Below are 8,883 nucleotides of genomic sequence, written 5' to 3'. Positions count from 1 at the left end.
TAGTAAAGCAAGCAAAATGCTGGCTTGCATCCATAGATGCTTCTCAAGCAAATCCCGGGACGTCATTCTCCCCCTGTACTTGGCCTTAGTGAGGCCGCAGCTGGAGTACTGTGTCCAGTTTTGGGCTCCACAATTCAAAAAGGATGTGGAGAAGCTTGAGAGATTCCAGAGAAAAGCCATGAGCATGATCAGAGGTCAGGAAAACAGACCTTATGATGAGAGGCTGAGAGCTATGGGACTCTTCAGCCTGGAAAAGCGCAGGCTCAGGGGTGATCTGAGGGCCACCTATAAGTTTATAAGGGGTGTTCGCCAGGATCTGGGGGAATGTTTGTTCACCAGAGCTCCCCAAGGGATGATAAGATCAAATGGTCACAAACTCCTCTGTGAACGTTTCAGGCTGGACATAAGGAAGAACTTCTTTACTGTCCGAGCCCCCAAGGTCTGGAATAGCCTGCCATCAGAGGTGGTGAACACCTTCAAGAGAAATTTGAACGTTTATTTCTTGCTGGGATCCTATGACCCCAGCTGACTTCCTGCCCCTGGAGGTACAGGGCTGGACTTGATGATATTCCGAGGTCCTTTCCAGCCCTAATGGCTATGAAATCTATGAAAACACACCATGGATAGAGGAGGTATACAAACCCCTGAGACACACTGTACCCTTAGCTGAAAGTGACAGAGCTCCTTTAATTTCAATAGACCTATATCGATTTACACAAGCTGAGGATCTGGCAATTCCTAGCAGTAATAGTCCTCCGTATCCGCTCTTCTTGATCTCCTGAAAGATTTGGAGATGCTGTACAGCTCTAAGTTGCCAACATTATGAGGCAGGAGTCGAATCTATTAACATTTCCTTTTTTCTATATCAGCAGATTCCTTTAACTCAAAATGAACATAAAACTGGGTATAAAAGAGATGACAAGTCAATATTTCCTGTGTCCTTTTAGCAGTTTGACAAATGAAGATTTTTTAAAGGAAGCTAGAATCATTGCATTTATGTTCCTAGCACTCAAATGACAAGCAGATATTTAATAGGTACTTTTAATATTGTAGAAATTTATAATAGATTAACCAGAATTTTGTATATTCAATAACCTATAATATTTTAAGGTATTATACATTTTTTCTTTAAAAATTATGTATTTGCTTGCATGTTATGAAATTCTGCAATGAGGAGGAATCCTGTAACTTTTATTTTACCTTATATTTAATTAATTGGCTAACAGTATGAATATTATTCTTTAAAGACTGCAAGAGTCATCAAGGCAGGAGTGCTCCCACAACACCCCATGATTTGTATGGTGGTATGCATGATTATTTTATTTGTGTGGTGGTAGACAGTAAACACTTGTATAGTTTGAGTTAGTTTTTTTTCCCCCTTGTAAATTGTAAGTCCTTAATGAAAGCTGTAAAACTAGGGTAAAAATCCCTAAGTCACAGGAGTGTTGTGAGGATTAATTAGTGAATGTCTATAACATGCTTTGAAGATGAAAAGTGTGATGTAAATGCTAATTAGTTATTATTACTATCTTATTAATCTTGGACAAATTTGGCTGATGTGAAAGAGAGTGACTTGATCTCCCTCAGAAGAGATAATCACACTGGGACAGGGCCTTTACATAAGCAACTTTTGCAAGTAACTCTTCCTATGAATCTGAATTCATCTCTGAATCAGTCCATCTATCCCAGTCCTGGGCCTTTGCAAAGTGCTTTAAAGATTATTTTCTTGCCATCTCTGGGTCTGACCTAAAGTGCAATGAGGTTAATGGGAATTTTTTCGACAATGACAACTACACAAATACACATACTTGCTCTTGGCATGATTATAGTGATGTACACTGTCATATTTTGTCAGTTGTATTAGATCATACTGACACTGTATGTAGCTCCTTCTGCTCAAGATGATATGATACTTTGCAAGTCAGTTTGGATGAGATTTGATAGCCAGTCTGGCACATTAAATACATATGACTTTAGCATCAGCATATGACACTCCTTACACTTATTACCATAGTAGAAATCTACTTATTTAGCATACCCTCATGGAAGCAGAGACTCAAATAGGAGTACATTGTGCTGGGAAATATTTACTTTAATTTCATGAACAGCGCTACCATAGTACAAGGTCTTAACATCTTAAAAATGCATTAACTTATGATCAAATAATTCAGAGAACATAACAGAACATAAGAGGGTATGAATAAAGAGAAAAACACTTGGAAATTTTTGCTAGCAAACATTTGTAAATTCTTGCAAATAGGCTGTTGGCAGAACCAGGTGTGTCATTACAAGTTCCAAGGGCTGGATACTAATGTTATTAAAATTCAGAGCAGAAATTAGAAACAGTTTTATACAGAATTATAGATTTATGAAATTATGGGACTGGCAGGAACTTCGAAAAATCATCTAGTTCACCCTTCTGCACTGAGGAAGGTATACATAAGCAATCCCTACAGATATCCATCCAATCTGCTCTTAAAGAAACTCCAATGAAGCAGATCCTATATTCTTAGCATTTTTTCCTGATATCCATTCCAATTGCTGATCATTTAACAGATTTGTTCATGACCTGCTGCCAGTCATCTTTCTGCAAGTGCTGTCATCTTTCTAACAACCTTCTATGTTTTAGACAACTAGTATCATATCATATTTTTCTTTCCTACATTAAATTAACCCAGTTCCTTCAACCTTTTCTTATAGGTCATGTTTCTTAAACCTCTTACAATTCTTTTTGCTTTCCACTGGATTCTTTCACTTTTTTCTACATCTTTCATGAAATAAGGTCCCCATTCGGTCACAGTACTCCTGTACATCTTACCTTCTGGGTCTTATATATGACATTCCTTTTAATACATCTCAGAAAAATATTTAGCTCTTCCACAACAGTATCGCGTGTGCTATTATGGTGCCTGAATAAAATGCAGAGCTTGTTGCAACAGTCCATGCAAGAATAACCTTCACTAAAACCAGCCTGCTCTTCAAACAGAATGCTATTTTCAGAAATCCATATTTACAAATGAAAGAGTAAGTGTCTCCCATATATTTTGCTTGGAGTACACATAAAACTAATTGGATGATATGCTGCCCAATGTCTCTTATCACCATTGTTAAAAATGGGCAGTATTATATTTTCATTCCATTGCTTAGGATAAATGTCTTCTAACATAATTACATTCATTTTCGTATTGTCAAAATTGGGCACCACCGATTGATGCATATCTTGAAGATTTCTGGAGGAATAAAATCAAGGCCAGGGCCTTTCCATTTTTCAGTACAGATATATATGTTCTTTCTTGAAATTCAGAGGTGAGGTAGGCAGACAAGGTTCTTTGGGTGAATCTGATATCTTTTATTAGACCAACTTAAATAGCTGGAAAAAAATTTTAAGCAAGCTTTCAGGTTTAAAAACCCATTGTCAGGCTGAGGAAGTCCCTGCAGTTGGTGTGTGCTCTTCCTGGATGGCATGAAAAGTGAAGAAGCCAGGGGCTGGGCTGGTGAGGTGAGGTACTGATTTGCTTGTGATTTAACAGGTAGTATTTCCTTCAGTGAGCAGCCATCATTTCTCTCACCAGCTGTGAGTAGGTTGTGAAATTTTATTTGTTTTTAAACAAAATGCATGTTTCTTCAGAAATATATGCATCAGGGATTAAGCTTAATTTTTTTTGTCCCTTTGGTTATAATTGGCCAAAAAACCTTGATTATCTTTATTTTTCCCTGCATATATCAGCCACTCCCACAGCTTTGTTTGATGTTATTTCTTCCTCTTATCTATTAGGGTTTTTTTCACAGTCAATCTTCTTGTAGCAAACAGTCATCACAATCATTTTCAGCTCTGTATTCCTCTAAGGTTTCTATTAAAGTGTCTTTAGCTTTAGAGCATACCTCATCAAGCCATGTTGCCTATTCCCTACAAAGACAATCTCTTTTGTTAGAGTATTTTCCAGCTTTTGAAAAAATGCTTCATATTAAGTAAGTGGATTTTGGGGACCTCCTTTGAGAGTGTAAACTGAGCAGCTTGAGACCAGTATTTTTAAATAGAGGAACATCTTTCTCTCTTAGTGCATTATTCTATTTGATTCTCATATTCATTGCTTATAATCTGGTGGCCCATTGTGCAGTTTGTGAGGAAGACTCTTCATAAAATTCTAGTGGAATTTTTAGAAAAAGGGAAAAGTGGCCGCTCTTCACGAATGGTAGGATTTTGAATGATTTACATTCATACTACATATGTGGTTTATTAGACTATTGTCTATAACGCATGGCCTCCCGGGAGTGGGGGGGCGAATTGGGGTGGCCACCCTGGGCCCTGCACTTTAGGGTACCCTATGTAGTGGGACGGAGCAGTGGCAGCATGGAGCTGGGCTGAGCGGTGGCTCCATGTCCAGCCACTTGCTACCCTCCCCACCCACGCTGCTGATGCCTCTGCTGCCGATGACAGCAGCAGCTTCTTTAGGTCCAGGGCCCCTGGAATTGGAGTGGGAGTGCCCGGTTCCCACACACATAGCTCTGCTATAACGCTTGTTCTTTTAGTTGTGGCAAAGGCGAATGCCCCAGGGATAGCCTTTCTGGTCTGTCTATTAAGCATTCTAAAAATCTCTTCAGTTATGAATTTCAAGAAACATGGCTTTCCTTCATTTGATGTCTTATCACAAGATTGCTGGGAGGGATTCTCCCTGTTTAATTTATAACATCTTCATTATTATATTAACTTTGATTTCTCCTCCCTAAGTGCTGTACTTTGCATTTGTCTTTATTGCAATTCGTCTTGCTGACTGAGGACTACTTTTCCTATTCAGGTTCTGATCCTGTCCTTCAGAGTGAGTACAGTCCTTCCAGCTTGATGCCATTCATAAACAACATATGTCTATTCTGTCATCAAGCTGGTAAAGCAAATGTTAAGTAGATTCAAGCTCAGAGAAAACCCCAGCAATACCCCACTTAAATGAAGTCCAAATTTAACATCACATATCTACCTAAGCTTGCATAAAAGATCCCTGTCCCGCCTTACACTATTCTTATGGCAACCTTGCTGCATTACCATAGCTGGATATACCCCTGTAGACTTTCAGCCCATTTAGATTTGGTAAAAATGCATGAATCAGTTAATTGTGAACCTAGATGCCTGATTTGTGAGTGAAAATGAAGTACTTACAATCACAAATCAGGCAGTGGAATACACAGTTTGCTGATGTGTGCATATACTGAGAGTTCTTATAAGTGTAAAATTTACAGCTGCAAGTTTTATTGGCCCATTTGTAAATATATTAATTTATGACCTGTGATTATTTTACATCATCATCAAACCAGGAAGTATTGTCATTGTTTTGGTGCTTTCGTTTTGTTTTTAATTGCATTGTTGGATCAACACAAACATTAGTTGCAGCATTACAAATCTTACCTAATAAATACACCAATAACTTGAAGCTGAATCCATGTCGGTATTTCAGATGTCATTCTGCCCCCAGTGGAGTTGATGGCTAATCTTATTATATAAGAAGCAGATCTGGCCTTTTTATAAGCTTTCTGTATTCTACCACTTCTTCTTAGCAAGGTGCTGTCTGAGGATAGGTATGACCAAGTCATAGTCTTTCAAAAGTCTTGGCTGTAGGAATAAGTACCACATCACTTCACTGCACATTTCTAGGTTATGACTCTCTTGTATAATAAGAAATTTGTTTATTCATTTGATCAGTATTATCACTGTCTGTCATTAATAAAAATGTTTTTGACATTGTGAAGCAAGTTTGTCATCATGTTACATAGGCAGACAAGGTTCTTCAGGTGAATCTGATATTTTTTATTAGACCAACTTAAAAAGTTGGAAAAAATTTTCTTAGCAAGCTTTTAGGTTTAAAACCCTTTGCCAGGCTGAGGCAGCCTCTGCAGCTGGAGTGTGAAGGAATGAATAGTAAAGAAGCCAGAGGCTGGCATGCAAGACAAGCAGTCAGTGAATATGTTAATTGAGGAGTCAGTGGGTGAAAGACAGGTGCGGGGAGGTGGGGGGGGGATGGAGAGAAGAGGGATGAATGCAGCAGGTAAATAGTGGAGAGGTACCTGGGGAGTCAGATGTCAGGCAGGTTATAAAGTGTCATAAATCCAATGTCTATATTTAGTCCATGATTTTTTGTATCCAGGAGGTTGATGAAGTGAAGTTCATAGGCTCATCTATGAAAAGTGTTTTGTAAGTTCCCTTTGAGGATTAAAATGGAGAGATTGGAGAGAGAGGGGTTTTCTTGTGAGAAATGTGCCCCCACAAGTAATTGGGTATTTTTGTCTTTGATAGATTTCCAATGTGCATTCATTCTGGTGTGCAGTTGTTGTTTGGTCTCTCCTACGTATTTTCCATCAGGGCATTTGGTGCATTGAATGAGATATATTACATTTCTGGAGGTGCAGCTGTAAGATCCAGGAATGCTGATGGCTCTGTTGTGGGGTGTAGTAATTGTGGGGCTGGTGGAGATATGTTGGCAGGTTTTGCATTTCTTGTCATGGCATGGTCTGGATCCATTTGGTGTGATCTGGGCCACACACACCAGCTGCAGAGGCTTCCTCAGCCTGACAAAGGGTTTTTAAACCCAAAATCTTGCTAAGAATTTTTTTTCCTAACTATTTAAGTTGGTCTAATAAAAGATATCAGATTCACCCAAAGAACCTTGTCTGCCTGTGTCCTTAGACCAATACGGCTACAACCTACACCCCTGTCATCATGTTACAGGTATTATCTATCCCTGTTATATTTTTGGTTTAAAGACCTGACAATGTAAGGGAAACAGTAGTTCAAAGACTGAGATATTTGTCTTCAGTGCTCTTTAAACTACTAATACATTATCCTGAAACATTAAAGAGCCACATGAATATCAAGGCTTGAGCTTCTAGGAACTGAAGCTGTTGAATTACTGCCAATCTGGAAAAGATTAATTATTTGAACTTAGAGAGGGATAGCTTCACTGAAACTATTCTGAGTTCATTACATATAACCTTTTTCAGCTGTCATACCAGAGCCCAGACAGACCTTTTCAGTCTGCTAGAATTCCAAATGAGATTTCTAAGATTAAAGGCTTGTGTTGAGGAAGAGAACATTATAGTAAACAGCAGAGAGATTGACAAGGCCATGCAATATAGTCTCACAAATAGCTACTGTTCTCAAAGTTTGCCAAGGGACTATATTTTTATTCAAATAACTATGGGGAAACTTGGTAATGATAGATCAATGAAGCTCATGTGAGGTTGGGAAGGGTGAATGGGATTCTAATTATGATGAGAAAAGTATAGCCTGATAAGTCAAACCAGTCCTTCCTAAAAGGGAAATAATTCCTTTCTAACCTGTTAAAACTACTTGGAAAAGTTAACAAGAGAGTAGACATTGATGACTTAGTTAATATACTTACTTAGATTTTCAAAAGCTTTCAAGAAACATGATTATAAAGACCACTAAATAACTGGGGTTAGCAGCAAAATCTTCCTTAAGATTAAAACTAATGTAATTTCAGCATACACTTCAGTTGTCACTGGTCAGCCTGCACAGTGCGGTTCTTTGTGGGAGCAGAGGGAGAGATAGAGAGAGGAAGGAAATGGAGGGGAGATTCCCCAGAGTAGCTTTACAGCCACATTTTTGAGTTTGGCACATGTAAGTAGGGGTGGGTGGACAGAAAACGTTCAGGAGCATTCCCTCCCAAGTCTGTTGGGAACATGGCGTGGGCATACCCATTGTGTCTGAAGTATACTCCATCTGTTTTTTGAAATTCCCACAATAGTATTTGCATTGTATCATTTAATTGTTTTCTGCCTAATTACTAGTTATTCCTATTTTTTTCTATATTGTCTTAATTTATTCAGTTTTCATTCACCATTTCACACCTTGTTTTTTTAAAATTTACTAGATAAATTAATGCAATACTTTAACTAAGACTGCAATAAGCAGATGTTGGAGCAGTTATCTATGTCATCTACCCCTCTCATGAGGAAACCAGGTTAGACCATGACTGGCACAAAATCCTATTCTTTCCTCACAGCCAGACATAAAAGGATTGAGGAGATGATCATTGAGTGTCTTTCTCAGAGTGACTCCTTCAAAACTTGAGCAATCCCATTAATTCTTTTAGACCATCTGACGAAGTGAGCGCTAGCCCATGAAAGCTTGTGATATTTTTATATAAAATCTACTTTGGTTAGTCTAGAAGGTGCCTTCTACTTTAGTTCCTACCCTGACTCCTCCTTGTTCTTGACTGTAGTTCCTGCTCTAGGTCCTGTCCAGTTTTGTCTTCAATAGCTCGGACACCAACAGGGATCTTTGGCTTACTTTTCAGCTTTTCAGACTTTTATTTTGGTCCAGCCTTCTGCCAGTGATCTCTCTCCAGCCATTTTTCCAGGCTGCTTATGTTATTCCAGGCTGCCTAATCATGACAAAGACAAAGAAAAGATACTATAACAGTCTGAGAGAGCCTGAAATTCTATTATGTCCTCCTTTTCTAAGTTTTGATCACATTTTATCTATGGGTATTTGTATGACACTGACTACAGTGCAGCGTAGAGACTCTCGAACTATCTTGGGTGTTAGAAGTAGTTTCACCATGACATTGTAGAACTTTGTGCAGGCTACATTTATAAGGTAGCACAGAGATAACCAGGCTAGATTTCAAGTGCTATGAAGCTGTATGGTCTGCTGTGTAGCTATTTCTTACAAGAGAAAAAGCATCAAGCTGTGCTAACAGTGGCTCCATACATTGGAAAATGCCAGTTCTAAAGAATTAACCTATTTACCAGGAATGGGTTGATTACATTCAAGCATTCAATGGAAATCCAGCAGGCACACGTGCAGATTGGCCAACTTGTCTGCCTGATGTCCTGCATGGCCTGTTTCTTCCAGTTCTGTAATTCCCAAGG

This window comes from Alligator sinensis, unplaced genomic scaffold, assembly GCF_000455745.1.
Source record: "Alligator sinensis unplaced genomic scaffold, ASM45574v1 scaffold1130_1, whole genome shotgun sequence".
In the NCBI taxonomy this organism is placed as follows: domain Eukaryota; kingdom Metazoa; phylum Chordata; order Crocodylia; family Alligatoridae; genus Alligator; species Alligator sinensis.
This window is presented reverse-complemented; position numbering follows the sequence as displayed.